Consider the following 16,424-nt stretch of genomic DNA (forward strand, 5'->3'; position numbering starts at 1 on the left):
ATGCATACATTGCATCCCATTTCATGCACGTTTTTTTTTTTTTTTTTTGTATTGCCCCCCCGTGGGAAACAAACCCACAACCTTGGCCTTGTACACACCATGCTGGTGTTGCAAACACCATGCTCTACCAACTGAGCCACAGGGAAGTTGGCTGATTTTGTTTGATTTTAACTTTATTTAACAAGGCAATAAAGAATACATTCTTATGTTCAATGACAGTCTAGAAGCAGTGAGTTAACTTCCTTGTTCAGCAGCAGAAGGAACATTTTTACCTTGTCAGCTTGGGGATTCGATCTCGCAACCTTTCGGCTACTAGTTCAACGCTCTAAACACTAGGATACCTGCTGTCCCTTGCTGAATGGCCTTTCAGGTTATGTCGATATAGGACTCGTTTTACTGTGGATATAGATGCTTTTGTAAATGTTTCCTCCAGCATTTTCAAAAGGTCCTTTGCTGTTGTTCTGGGATTGATTTGCACTTTCGCACCAAAGTACGTTCATCTCTAGGAGACAGAACGCGTCTCCTTCTTGAGCGGTATGACAGCTGCGTGGTCCCGTGGTGTTTATACTTGCATACTATTGTTTGTACAGATGAATGTGGTACCTTCAGGCGTTTGGAAATTGCTCCCAAGGATGAACCAGACTTGTGGAGGTCTACAATATTTTTTTGAGGTCTTGGCTGATTTCTTTTGATTTTCCCATGATGTCAACCAAAGAGGCACTACATTGAAGATAGGCCTTAAAATACATCCACAGGTACACCTCCAATTGACTCAAAGTTGGCCAATTAGCCTATAAGAAGCTTCTAAAGCCATGACATCATTTTCTGGAATTTTCCAAGCTGTTTAAAGGCACCGTCAACTCAGTGTATGTAAACTTCTGACCCACTGGAATTGTGATACAGTGAATTATAAGTGAAATAATCTGTCTGTAAACAATTGTCGTAAAAATGACTTGTGTCATGCACAAAGTAGATGTCCTAACCGACTTGCCAAAACTATAGTTTGTTAACAAGAAATTTGTGGAGTGGTTGAAAATGAGTTTTAATGACTCCAACCTAAGTGTACGTAAACTTCCGACTTCAACTGTAGGTGTCTGGTGTCCAATCCAAAATTAGATCTAAAATCGGCTTCCTATTTTTCAACAAAGCCTCCTTCACTCATGCTGCCAAACATTCCGTCATAAATCTGAGTATCCTACCAATCCTTGACTTCGGCAATGTCATTTACAAAATTGCCTCCAACACTCTACTCAGCAAACTGGATGTAGTCTATCACAGTGCCAATCCGTTTTGTCACCAAAGCCCCATATACTACCCACCACTGCGACCTGTATGCTCGTCGCCAAACCCACTGGCTCCAGGTCATCTATAAGTCTCTGTTAGGTAAAGCCCCGCCTTATCTCAGCTCACTGGTCACCATAGCTACACCCACCTGTAGCACATGCTCCAGCATATATATTTCACTGGTCATCCCCAAAGCCAACACTTACTTTGGCCTCCTATCCTTACAATTCTCTGCTGCCAACGACTGGAACGAATTGCAAAAATCACTGAAGCTGGAGTCTTATATCTCCTTCTCTAACTTTAAGCATCAGCTGTCAGAGCAGCTTACCGATCACTGTACCTGTACACTGCCAATCTGTAAATAGCACACTCAACTACCTCATCCCCATATTATTACTTACCCTCTTGCTCTTTTGCACCCCAGTATCTATACTTGCACATCATCCTCTGCACATCTATCACTCCAGTGTTAATGCTAAATTGTAATTATTTTGCCTCTATTGCCTATTTATTGCCTACCTCCCTACTCTTCTACATTTATGCACACACTGTACATAGATTTTTCTATTGTGTTATTACCGTACGTTTGTTTATGTGTAACTCTGTGTTGTTGTTTTTGTCGCACTGCTTTGCTTTATCTTGGCCAGGTTGCAGTTGTAAATGAGAACTTGTTCTCAACTGGCCTACATGATCAAATAAAATTGAAATAATATAAATAAATAAACATATTTTTGATCTAAGACAATGCTGTGTGGCACCTGGTCTTCTTCCTGGAGTGGATTCTAGAGGGGGTACACAGCTGGAGGTTGAATGTTTGAAGGGGTACGGGACTATAAAAAGTTTGGGAACCACTGTTGTAGTAGCCAAAAGAGTGTTAAACAAATCAAAATATATTTTCTATTTTAGATTCTTCAAAGTAGCCAACCTTTGCCTTGATGACAGCTTTGCACACTGTTGGCATTCTCTCAACCAGCTTCACCTCCAACAGTCTTGAAGGAGTCCCACATATGCTGAGCATTTGTTGGCTGCTTTTCCTTCACTCTGCGGTCCAACTCATTCCAAACCATATCAATTGGGTTGAGGTCGGGTGATTGTGGAGGCCAGGTCATCTGATGCAGCACTCTATCACTCTCCATCTTGTTCAAATAGCCTGGAGGGGTGCTGGGTCATTGACCTGTTGAAAAACAAATGATAGTCCTACTAAGCGAAAATCAGATGGGATGGTATATTGCTGCAGAATGCTCCTGGTAGCCATGCTGGTTAAGTGTGCCTTGAATTCTAAATAAATCACTGACAGTGTCACCAGCAAAGCACCCCCACACCATCACACCTCCTCCTCCGTGCTTCACGGTGGGAACCACACATCCGGAGATCATCCATTTACCTACTCTGCATCTTACAAAGATATGGCGGTTGGAACCAAAAATCAAACATTTGGACTCATCAGACCAAAGGACAGATTTTCACCGGTCTAATATCCATTGATCGAGTTTCTTGGCCCAAGAAAGTCTCTTCTTCAGCAATTTGACCATGAAGGCCTGAGTCACGCAGTCTCTTCTGAACAGCTGATGTAGAGATGTGCCTGTTACTTGAACTCTGTGAAGTATTTTTGGGGCTGCAATTTCTGAGGTGCAGTTATCTCTAATGAGCTTATCCTCCGCAGCAGAGGTGACTCTGGGTCTTCCAATCCTGTGGCGGTCCTCATGAGAGCCAGGTTCATCATAGCGCTTGATGGTTTTTGCAACTGCACTTGACGAAACTTTTAAAGTTCTTGACATTTTCTGGATTGACTGACCTTCATGTCTTAAAGTAATGATGGACTGTGTTTTCTCTTTGCTTATTTCAGCTGTTCTTGCCATAATATGGACTTGGTCTTTTACCAAATAGGGCTATCATCTGTACACCCCCCTACCTTACAAAATATAACTGATTGGCTCAAACACATTAAGAAGGAAATCAATTCCACAAATTAAGTTTTAACAAGGCACATGTGTTAATTGAAATGCATTCCAGTTGACTACCCCATGAAGCCGTTTGAGAGATTGCCAAGAGTGTGCAAAGCTGTCATCAAGGCTAAGGGTGGCTACTTTGAAGAATGAAAAATATAACATATATTTTCATTTGACACTTTTTTGGTTACTACATGATTCCATATGTGTTATTTCATAGTTTTGATGTCTTCACTATTATTCTACAATATAGAAAATAGTAAAAAATAAAGAAAAACCCTTGACTGCGTAGGTGTGTCCAAACGTTTAACTTGTACTGTATATATAAAACATTGTGTGAACTAGACAGTATGGACATTATATGAATATAACAAATATACAATAGTAGTTATATAGGCTGAGCCTTGACTAGAATACAGTATATACATATGAAGTGGGTAAAACAGTAATTAAACATATTCAAGTAACCATTGTTCAATGACTGTGTACATAGGGCAGCAGTCTCTAAGGTGCAGGATAGAGTACTGGGTGGTAGCTGGCTGGTAACAGTGACTAAGGTTCAGGGCAGGGGACTGGGCGGAAGCCAGCTAGCTTTGACTATTTAACAGTCTTGTGGCCTGGAGATAGAAGCTGTTTTTCAGTCCCTCTGTCCCAGCTCTGATGCAACTGTCCTGTCTCCGCGTTCAAGACGGTAGCGGTGTGAACAGGCCGTCGCTTGGGTGGCTGAGGTCAGTGATGATCTTCTTGGCTTTCCTGTGACTGTAGATGTCCTGCAGGGCAGGCAGTGCCACCGGTGATGCGTTGGTTTGACCACACCCCCTCTGGAGAGCCATGCGGTTGCGAACGGTGCAATTGCCAAACCTGGTGGTGATATAGCCCGACAGGATGCTCTCAATGGCGCATCTGTAGTAGTTTTTGAGGGTCATAGGGGACAAGCCAGATTGAAGAGGCGCTGTTGTGTCTTCTTCAACACACTTTATGTGTGAATCGACCATTTCAGGTTGTCACCCTCTCCACTGTGGCCTCGTCGATGTGGATTGGGGCGTTCGCTCTCTGCTGTCGCCTGAAGTCCACAATAAGCTCCTCCATTTTGTTGACGTTGAGGGACAAGTTATTTTCCTGGTACCATTCCTCCAGGGCCTTCACCTCCTCCATGTAGGCTGTTTCGTCGTTTTTGGTCATCAGGCCTACCAGTGTTATGTCGTCAGCAAACTTGAATATAATATGGCGGAGTTAAGGCTCCCGAAACAAAGAGAGCAGAAACCCTCCACTACCAGTAGAGAGTGAAGGGCTGTTATTGTTATGGTATGACCCCCTTAGCTGGAGTATCAATAACTGCTGGGCTTTATGGCTCAGTGAGAAAAGCTGTTACCTGGAGGGAGAAGACAAACACTCCTTCTCTGATTAAAGAGCTGATAACCACAACCACTTTCACCATGATGGGGTGAAGCACAAGAGGGAGGATTCAGTCACTGTGAAAACAGATTTGGAGCAGAGGAGCGTAGAGGGTGTGTAGAGAGAGGAGAGGAGAGACGAGCTGCGGGCATCAGTATTGTGTAACTATGCAGGATATGGGCCCAGCTGTCCTTTCAAGCAAAGCTCATGCCCAGAAACTCCTACCCTCTGTGCCCAGTAACTCACGCTACATTAGCCAGGCTTCTCTCTCTGCCAAGCCCCATGCACACAGCAGAGTTACAGTAACACTCTGTCCAACTGCAAAACTGTCCCATTCGCCCACCCTAAACCCAGAACAAATCACTTCCAGTGACTGACAAGGGAAGTGGTTTCTCATTTGGTAGGAGTATTACTGTGTTCTGCTTACCTGCTTCTCACAAAAATGCCCATCCATCATTCCGCCTTCATCTTCCACACTCTTTCCCACTCTCGCTTTCCCTTTGCCCTTCCTTAACCCTCTACCTCTCTTATCCCTCTTTCTCTTTCTCTCCCTTTCCATGACACATTCATTCACTGGTGGTTCTCTGCCCAAGGGCCAGAGGTCAGGCTGGAGTGAGAGGGGGAGTGGGCATGGCTTGGAGCTTAGCTGGGTGACATGGACAGCAGGGTTGGCACTGCGCCACAGCAAAATCATTGCCGCCAGGCAAAATTCTGCAGAGGCGCACTTTGAAGATGCAGGCCTGATTGCTTCTGCCAAATGTATGGCCCGAAACCAGAAATAACTTTCACTGTTAGTAAATTAGCTGCTCCTCTCTGTCTGCGTGCACTCTGCATGCACTCTGCTCATTGCGCTCTGAGTCTGTGAGTATCCATAGCAATGGCTCCGCTTAGGCTGCTCTGCTTAATGAAGAGACATCAGAGAGCAGTTAGCTGTTAGCTACTTTTCACTCTAAACTTCGACAAAACTCAAGGAACATTACTATTTTTCTGTGAAATAATCTCTCAGGTCTTCTTATTTGACGAGGTTGAAGCACTTCTGACACCATGTTATGATCTTAGTGAGATACGACTGTACTTCGCACCAGAGCACATGCAAATGGCTCAGCTTCAAAATGTTAGTGATCAATTTAGTGATACCTGAGCCCTGCCTGTACCCTAGTTATTGATGAAAATAGCAGAGCTCTATTACACTTATAGTCTCATTCTGTTCGCTCTATATTGCGTATGGCTCAGAGGACACACAGTCTGCAGACCAAGCTCAGCTTCAGTAGGCACCAAACGTGAGGAGGGACTCATTGAACTTGTCCAACAGCATACACTCATTTTTGGAAATTAATTTTGTCATAAAAGAGACCTAGAAGTCTTCATGGGAGCCAACTGTTCTCATTCAGTTTCATTCAGTTCCATTCAGTTGGGAGGAGTTCCCTTTGGCAACCTGACTAACCATCCACATCGCTCTGGCCAAACGGCATGTAAACCAGCATTTCTTGTTGTATGGAGCGATCCAAAGAGCAGGCAAATTACATCCAGAATGAGTCGTCAGGCAACGATTTGGCTCCCATTGTAGATAGACATCATCAAAATATTTAAACCAGTCACCATATTACTTCACTTAAACCTCAAAACATTGGTAGCCAAGCTTTCTTCTCACTTAGGCTCAAGGAATACAATGTAAGGTATTTGTTTCTATCCCCCATCATCTAGTTCTAGTCTGTGACAGGCATAAATGGGTTAAGACTCCTTGACAAGCACTGTTTGGGTTTACATTCTTGTCAATTGGCAGATGCTCTTATCAAGAGCAACTTACAGTAGTGAGTGCATACATTTTCATACTGGTCCCCAGTGGGAATCAAACCCACAACCCCAGCATTGCAAGCACCATGCTCTACCAACTGAGCTACAAAGGACTAGACACTGCCAAAACAGTATCATAGGCACGTGATGGGACCTCAGCTACCTTTCAGAGGTCTGCCTGAATATGCTTGCTGGAAATTGTGAATTGAGCCTAGATCCAAACCTCATTAAGGATTGTCATGCAAACAACCACTGTTGACTTGTATGTTCGCTGTTCATTTTGAGGTGGATATGCAAAACATCAAGGATTTAAAAAGCAAATTAATTAAAAATTAAAACCACATGGATTTTGTTTGAACAAAGGCTGTGCCCAAATAATGTCCCGACAGTACTTTGTCCTACTGGTGACCAGGCTACCACCATTCCCCCAGAGTGTATTTTACTGCCCTCAGAACCTCCTGTAAGGATGGAAGTCTGCCCTATAACTGGGAGGGTTGGGATTTAATGAGACACTAAGAGCTTCCTTAGTCAGTCACTGTGGATGAATAAAAACTTAATAGGGCCCCCAGGCTATATGTTTGGGTCGTTCCACGACATGAGTGCCTTTTGCGTCCCTTTTATATTTTAAGTAGAAATTGTGCACCAATATTTAGAAGCATGTAATTTTAAGTTCCCTTTAAAAGAGACTACATGGAGAATTCAATAAATGTGATTTTTTTATATGAATAATGGCTTGCTTAAGTGACCCTACTTCAACCCTAAGATTTCAACCAACTTAATCCCAAAATGTCTCCAAGTCTCACCATCAGTGTAAAGCCCTAGTTATTTTGTTGCTTTGACAAAGTCATTTCTGAAGATGTTTTATTTATTTCATGTGATTAGTGATTCATTTACGTCTGTCTGTCCCTCGTTCTAAGGTCAACCCTGTTTTGTGAACTAAATTCTCATTTTAATATCGTGAAACTATTCCTTTTCAAATACTTTTTTCAAAGGAAACATTCAACATTGAAAATGGAACAATGTCAAATCATCGTGTAAAAGCAGCTGAGATGGTTATACAATTTTTTGCAATTTTCTGGTGTTTTGTGCTGGAAAACTGAGCGGGTCGAGCATAATTTGTCAACCCTGTTACCATTGGTGTAAAGTACTTAAGTAAAAATACTATAATGTACTAATTATTTTTGGGGGGGGGTATCTGTACTTTACTATGAAATATTTTGCCAACTTTATACTTTTACTCCCCTACATTCCTAGAGAAAAGTATGCATTCTTTACTCCGTATATATTTTCTCTGACACTCAAAAGTACTAGTTACATTTTGAATGCTTAGCAGGACAGAAGATTTAGCCAATTCAACCACTTATCAAGAGAACATCCCTGGTCATCCCTACTGCCTCTGATCTGGAGGACTCACTAAACACAAATGCTTGTGAATTATGTCTGAGTGTTGGAGTGTGCCCCTGGCTATCAGTAAAATAATAAAACAAGAAAATCGTACCGTCTGGTTTTCTTAGTATAAGGAATGTGAAATAATTTAGACTTTTACTTTTACTTTTGATACTTAAGTATATTTTTGCATTTACATTTACTTTTGATACTTAAGTATAGTTAAAACCAAATACCTTTAGACTTTTACTCAAGTAGTATTTTACTGGGTGACTTTTACTTTTACTTGAGCCAATTTCTAATAAGGTATCTTTACTTTTACTGAAGTATGACAATTGGGTACTTTTTCCACCACTGCCTGTAACCCATAGATAGACAGACTAGAAATGGTTTAGCAATTCATTTTTTTTTGTGATTAGTTGCCACTCCCTTTTGCACACAGCAAGCTTCCATTCCCCCTGTCACAAGGGGATATTTAAGATGAAATGTTCAACCCTGTTGCTTCATTTGGCTCTTAATAGGCGGCGGCAGGTAGCCTAGCAGTTAAGAGCGTTGGGTCAGTAACCGTAAGGTCACTAGTTCGTAATCTCCAAGCTGACTAGTTGAAAAATCTGTCGATGTGCCTTTGAGCAAGGGACTTAATCCTAGTTGCTCTGGTGACTAAAATGTAAATAGGCTTCCTATACACGTTTATTTTATTTGACCTCTTGAGTTGGGAAAATGTTTTTATGAATTGGAACCTGTGCTCTTTTTTACAGAATGTTAAAATTAGGTGAAATGACACGTTTTTGTTTTACCAAGTTACACAAAAGGCACCGAACTGGTGGAACGATCCATTTAATGTGATCACTGAGGTCCCCACTCCACAACACTATAGCATGCTGTCAACACACCTGCATCCCACCACTCCAGAAACTACACCCCGACACTATCCAACTTTCCCTGTGTCTCCCTGTGTCTACCTCATCACTCACCCGTTACTCCACCCCCTATAAAGACTAAATTATGACTTGAACTCACAAAGGCTTGACTAAGATTACCTTTGACTAGAAAGACATTGACTAATCTGAGTTAAGAGAAAATTCCATCATTTAGAAGTACCAATTACATTGGTAGAATAGGGGACACAACATTGGTTTTAAAATTATAATAAGTAAATTGTTCCTGTTAATGTCAGTCTATCTGTAATTGAAAAATAAAAATAAATATGTCACACTTTTTACCACTTTTCAACACCAAGATTAGAGCAAGAGAAAAGAGTGGGCAGTGATGTGTTAATGAGAGTATCAGACAACACAATTCATAATTTCTTAATTAATTAGAGCTACATTCATTAACTTTATTTTAATTACTTTCTCCTCAAGAGCTTGACTCATTACACAGATTAAAAGATATGATTTGCATCAGCCTTTAGAGAAGTTTCTCAAATTGTTTTTGCAGTTTGTCCAACATACATGCTTTTTCACTGTCCATCATAAACTCTCAGGCCTAGTTTCCCAATTAATCCTGGACTAAAAAGGAGCATACGGTATTCAATGAAGATTCTCTAATCTGGGTCCGGGAAACTAGTTCATACAGTCTGTTGGAACAGCATTTCTCTTGTCCCAGAGACATCAAAAGACAGATCTTGATTGAACCCTCACAGCCTCTCTGCTTTGTCCATCACACAGCTGAGTGGAGAGGGCCAGAGATCCGCCAGATTACATTTCTGGATCACAGAGCAGAGCTAGGGGTGAAAGAGAGCTCACTCAGGGTGAGGTTAGGTGAGGTATTCCCCCCATCACTCTTTTACCCCCCAATGCACACACACCAACCTGGGTTTTGGTAGACAGTCACCCTGTCTGAGTCTCCTGGCCCAGGATGCCACTGGTTGAGGTGCGTGCGTGCATGGGTGAGTGCGTCTGTGTACGTATGTGGAGTGTGTGTTAGGGAATGCTGGATAAGAGGAGTCATAGAGGGGTAAGCCCGGATGCCCTGTTTCCCCACACTCCCTTTACCTCCTGAGTAAACAGAATACGATACTTTGTTACAGTTTGCAAACAGGGGCGTCCAGGCGGAGAGAAGGGAGAGGAGGTACACCTGACGGGTCACAAAGCATGAATAGGCAGAGGGATTATGGAGGGGGAGCAGGGGAGGGAGGGGAACAGAGGGAGGGAGGGAGGGAGGGAGGGAGGGAGGGAGGGAGGGAGGGAGGGAGGGAGGAGGAGGGAGGGAGGGAGGGAGGGAGGGAGGGAGGGAGCAGAGGATGGAGAGGGAGCAGAGGAGGGGAGGAATGGTAGAAGGACGGGAGGGAGAGATGAGGGGATGGAGAGGAGGAGCTGATGAATACAAAGAGCAACATTGAAAAGGGAGATTAGGTGGAGTATATGGAGAGAGGAGGAATTCACAGAGTAAACCCTACAGTTAGGACCAGTAGATAACAAAGAGGCACGCGCCACTTCTACTAATCCACTAATCCACTGATGATGTCTCTGAAAGGAAGGCCCCACAGAAGGTATTCTACAATCAATTGTCTTTTTTTGTGATTATTACATATGTTTCCCACAATACAGCCATTTTCACATAAGCATCTGACGGTGAACAGGGCACAATACCACATACCCCAAACCCAACTGAAACCCCCACCCTCCATACATCTAATGTATGTAAGTCTCAAGAGGCAAATCAGAAGCCCAGAGCTTATAATGAGCTTGATAGGATCAGAAGAAACCCATGGTGTCATTGTGTTGACTTCTGAGCAGAGGGTTGAAACAAAAGAAAGTCATCCATTATAGCTATGGCTGGCTGGAGGAATTCACCGTGCAACCATTAGTCTGAGACAGTGTCGAGAGGGGAACCTGAGCCTTTGAGCAGGGTGTTGGCATGCGTGCGTGTGGTGTGTGTGCCTGCGTGCGTGTGTGAAGGGATATCCTCTGAGATAACGTTGGAGATAGCGGCTGCCAGAAAGACAGGAGGTTAACGGTGCTAAATGAGGCTGAATGTATCATCATAATCAATCAATCAAATGTTATTTATCACATGCTTCGTAAACAACAGGTTTAGACTAACAGTGAAATGCTTACCGGCCCATCCCAACAATGCAGAGAGAAACATTTTGAAAAAATAGAAATAATAATAACACAAGGAAAAAATACACAATGCGTAATGATAACGTGGCTATATACATGGGGTACCAGTATCGAGGCGAGTAATTGAGGTAGATATGTACATATAGGTAGGGATAAAATGAGTAGTTAACAGGATAGATAATTAACAGTAGCAGAGCGTATGTGATGAGTCTGCTGTGCGGTAGCAGAGAGAACAGTCCATGACTTGGGTGGCTGGAATCTTTGACAATATTTAGGACCTTCCTCTGACACCACCTGGTATAGATGTCCTGGATGGCAGGGAGCGCAGCCCCAGTGATGTACTGGGCTGAACGCACTAACCTCTGTATCGCCTTATGGTCGGATGCCAAGCTGTTGCCAAATCAAGTGGTGATGCAGCCAGTCAAGATGCTCTCAATGATGGAGCTGTATAATTTTTTGAGGACCTGATGGCTCATGACAAATCTTTTCAGCCTCTTGAGGGGTAAGAGGTGTTGTCGTGCCTTCTTCACAACTGTGTTGTTGTGTGTGGACCATGATAATTCCTTAGTGATGGGACACAATTGTTTTCTGAGGTCTTGGCTGATTTCTTTTGATTTTCCCATGATGTCAAGCAAAGAGGCACTGAGTTTGAAGGTAGGCCTTCAAATACATCAACAGGTACACCTCCAATTGACTCAAATTATGTCAATTAGCCTATCAGAACTTCTAAAGCCATGACATAATTTTCTAGAATTTTCCACACTTTTTAAAGGCACAGTCAACTTAGTGTATGTAAACTTCTGACCCACTTGAATTGTGATACAGTGAAATTTAAGTGAAATAATCTCTCTGTAAACAATTGTTGGAAAATTTTCTTCTGTCATGCACAAACTAGATGTCCTAACAGACTTGCAAAAATTATAGTTTGTTAACAAGAAATTTGTGGAGTGGTTGAAAAACAAGTTAAATGACTCCAACCTAAGTGTATGTAAACTTCCGACTTCAACTGTAAGTATTACAGACTGGGTCTGGGAGAGTTTGAAAATGTAATTGAAGACAATTGCCAGCTGGTCAGCGCATGCTCTGACTACATGTCCTGATAATTCATCTTGGCCCGCGGCCTTGTGAATGTTAACCTGTTTAAAGTTCTTACTCACATTGGCTACGGAGAACGAGATCACACAGTCGTCCGGAATAACTGCTGCTGTCATGCATAGTTCAGTGTTGCTTACCTTGAAGCGAGCATAGAAAGAATTTAGCTTGTCTGGTAGGCCTGGGCAATTCGCAGTTGGGTTGCCCTTTTTAATCCGTGATAGTTTGCAAGCCCTGCCACATCCGCCAGTTTTTTATTTATTTATTATAAGCGTGTGGAGTAGTGTCCCACTCCTTGAAAGTGGAAGCATTCGCCTTTAGCTCAGTGCAGATGTTGACTGTAATCCATGGCTTCTGGTTGGGATATGTACGTGCGGTCACTGTGGGGTCGACGTCAATGTACTTATTAATGAAGGCAGTGACTGATATGGTAAACTCCTCCATGTTAATGGATTAATCCCAGAACATATTACAGCCTGTGCTAGCGAAACAGTCCTGTAGTTTAGCATCAGACCACTTCCGTATTGAGCACCTTATTGGTACTTCCTGTTTTAGAATTTAGCTTAATTCAGGAGGATCGAGTTATGGTCAGATTTGCCAAATGGAGGTCGAGGGAGAGCTTTGTATGCGTTTTTGTGTGTGGAGTAAAGGTGATCTAGTTTTTTCACCTCTAGTTACATAGGTGACATGCTGGCAAAAATGTGGTAAGACGGGTTTCAGTTTCCCTGCATTAAAATCACCGGCCATTCGGAGTGCTGCCTCTGGATGTGAATTTTCTTGTGTGATTATGTCCCTGTACAACTCATTGAGAGCGGTCTTAGTGCCAGCACCGGTTTGTGGTGGTAAATAGACAGCTATGAAAAATACAGATGAAAACTATTTTGGTAAATATTATGGCCTGCAGCTAATCATGAGGTATTCTAACTAAGGTTAGCAAAACCTCTCTCAACCAGCTTCATGAGGTAGTCACCTGGAATGCATTTCAAATAACATGTGTGCCTTGTTAAAAGTTAATTTGTGGAATTTCTTTCCTTCTTAATGTGGTTGAGCCAATCAGTTGTGTTGTGACAAGGTATGGGTGGTATGTAGAAGATAGCCCTATTTGGTAAAAGACCAAGTCCATATTATGACAAGAACAGCTCAAATAAGCAAAGAGAAAATACAGTCCATTGTTATTTTAAGACATGAAGGTCAGTCAATCCGGAAAAAATCATGAACTTTGAATGTTTTTTCAAGTGCAGTCGCAAAAACCATCAACTGCTGTGATGAACCTGGCTCTCATGAAGAGCGCCATAGGAAAGGAAGACCCAGAGTTACCTCTGCTGCAGAGGATAAGTTCATTAGAGTTGACAGCACCTCAGATTGCAGCCCAAATAAATGCTTCACAGAGTTCAAGTCACAGACACATCTCAACATCAACTTTTCAGAGGAGACAGCGTGAATCAGGCCTTCATGGTCGAATTGCTGCAAAGAAACCCCTACCGAAGGACACCAATAAGAAGAAGAGACTTGCTTGGGCCAGAAACATGAGCAATGGATATTTGACCATTGGAAATCTGTCCTTTGGTCTGATGAGTCCAAATTTTAGATTATTTTTATTTAATATTTTTTTTAGATGGATGAGGAGATGTGAATGCGTGCTTTGCTGGTGACACTGTCATTGATTTATTTAGAATTCAAGGCACACTTAACCAGCATGGCTACCACAGCATTCTGCAGCGATACGCCATCCCATCTGGTTTGCGCTCAGTGGGACTATCATTTGTTTTCAACAGGACAATGACCCAACACACCTCCAGGCTGTGTAAGGGCTATTTGACCAAGAAGGAGAGTGATAGAGTACTGCATCAGATGACCTGGCCTCCACAATCACCCGACTTCAACCCAATTGAGATGGTTTGGGATGACTTGGACCGCAGTGTGAAGGAAAAGCAGCCAACAAGTGCTTAGAATATGTGGGAACTCCTTCAAGACTGTTGGAAAAACATTCCAGGTGAAGCTGTTTGAAAGTATGCCAAGAGTGTGCAAAGCTGTCCTCAAGGCAAAGGGTGGCTACTTTAAAGAATTTAAAATATTAATATATTTTGATTTGTTAAACACTTTTTGGTTACTACATGATTGCATATGTGTTATTTCATAGTTTTGATGTCTTCACCATTTTTTTTACAATTTAGAATGTAGTAAAAATTAAGAAAAACCCTTGAATGAGTAGGTGTGTCCAAACTTTTGACTGGTACTCTATATTATCCAAGTCTTTGTTCAGACAGGACTTCAGTTCTTCAGGTCCCATTCATAGGATAGCCTCGAACGGAGCTCGTCCAGTTTGTTCTCTAGTTATTATACGTTCACCAATAGAATGGAGGGTAGAGGCAGTTTATTTACTCGCCGACGTAGTCTCGTAAGGGATCCCGCTCGTTTGCTTTTCTTGCATCTTTTCGTCTTCCGAGTCCGAGGGATTAGGGCCTGGTCCAGAATGAGCAGAACATTCACAGCTGCTGACTCGTTGAAGTAGAAATCTTCATCCAAATCGAGGTTAGCAATCAAATACACAAAATAGCATAATTGGTCAGCAGCTATTCATCACGAGAATCACTGCTGAGTTGTTTGGTGATATTTTCCCTCATATAAAGGACTACATTATTCCACTTCACATTGACACACTATATTCACTTTAACTACCTGACTGAATGTAAAGTCAGATATGTAGATTAACCTGCCCAAACCACATCTGAAAGCATTTCTCTAACATCCTAGCTGAGGTCAGGAAATCCCAGTGCTGCCGCTGAAAGTGCATTAATTCATCTTGGGTGTTAACAAAGAGCCTACTAATAAAATAAATATTCAACTGTCAGCAAACATTTCATACGAATTCTCATCCCCGTAGGGATACCATAACAACCACTTAGTAGTGTGGGCTAGCTCAGTCATCCCAGTGACAGGTCTATGGGGGAGGAAACTGGTAGCAGGTTTTAGAGGAGGGGTCCAGAGGCTCAATTACGCCTGTGTTTGCTGAACATAACACATTGTGTGTGAAGTGGTGTAATGAGAGGAAATAGACATAAGTGACTCCATGCTTTCTGCTTCGCTGTATAATGTTGAATGAAGGCTGATGATGGCCACACTTCCTGAGCATTTAGCTATCTGAGCTAGACTATATCCTAGATAGAGTTGTGGCCAAAGTTTTATAGTACACCAACTATAGAGGTAAATGTTCTATCTGTGAGAGAAGTGGGGTGTCTTTCTTAGAAAAGTAGATCATGTTGTACAGAGTTTGGTTGGTCAGTTAGCAGAGTAGTTTTAACCTTTCCTCCTCACCTAATTTCCATTTGGTAGTGGTCAACTAGTGACACCCTGCTCTGTGACTAAACCTAACAGACCATGTGTCTATGGCTGTTTAACACTGGACTGTGTTCAAACCCTGAACATGAACTAATGCATCGAATTGGAACCCTTAACAAATGACACTTACTGCAAAGTCTCTCTCTCTCGATGGGGGCAGCTGTGAGAGATCTATTTTTGCCTAATGGGCCGGCACTCCATCAGCGTGTTTGTGTGTGTCTGCGTCCATATCTGTGTTTGTGTGCATGTTAGAGCGGGCTCATAGAGGCATGAGCCACTGTCAGCACCTATAACTACAGTAGTCTCTACAGCATGGCAGGAGTATAAATAAGCTCACACTCCTCATTTAGACAATTACACTAGGCTACTTTTCATAACTATTAATTAAACATGTGCAAGATGGGTGAAGAGAGAGGACCACAGCAACTATGACGCACAAGCACATGTTATTAGGAGGAGTGGATGGACTCAAGTCAGTGAAAAAGGGCAGTTATTTGAAAACATATAGGTCCATTATAATTTTGACATACATTCTCTTTTTTTAACCCAAAATAATAATCCCCCCCCCAAAAAATATAATAATAAACCATATACACTATATATACAAAAGTATATGAACACTCCTTCAAATTAGTGGATTCTGTTATTTCATCCACACCAGAATCTGACAGGTGTATATCATAGTGCACAAAGCCATGCAATCTTCATAGACAAACATTGGCAGTAGAATGGCCTTACCACAGAGCTCAGTGACTTTCAATGTGGCAATGTCATAGGATGCCACCTTTCCAACAAGTCAATTTATCAAATTTTTGACCTGATAGAGCGGCCCTGGTCAACTGTAAGTGCTGTTATTGTGAAGTATAAACAACTCAGAGCAACAATGCGAAGTGGAAGGCCACACAAGCTCACAGAATGGGACCGCCGAGTGCTGATGCGCATAGCGCGTAACAATCATCTGTCCTCGATTGCAACACTCACTATCGAGTTCCAAACTGCCTCTGGAAGCAAAGTCAGCACAATAACTGTTCGTCGGGAGCTTCATGAAATGGGTTTCCATGGCCGAGCAGCTGCACCATGTGCAATGCCAAGCGTTGGCTGGAATGGTGTAAAGTTC

Source organism: Salmo salar, chromosome ssa16 (genome assembly GCF_905237065.1).
Source record: "Salmo salar chromosome ssa16, Ssal_v3.1, whole genome shotgun sequence".
Taxonomy (NCBI): Eukaryota; Metazoa; Chordata; class Actinopteri; order Salmoniformes; family Salmonidae; genus Salmo; species Salmo salar.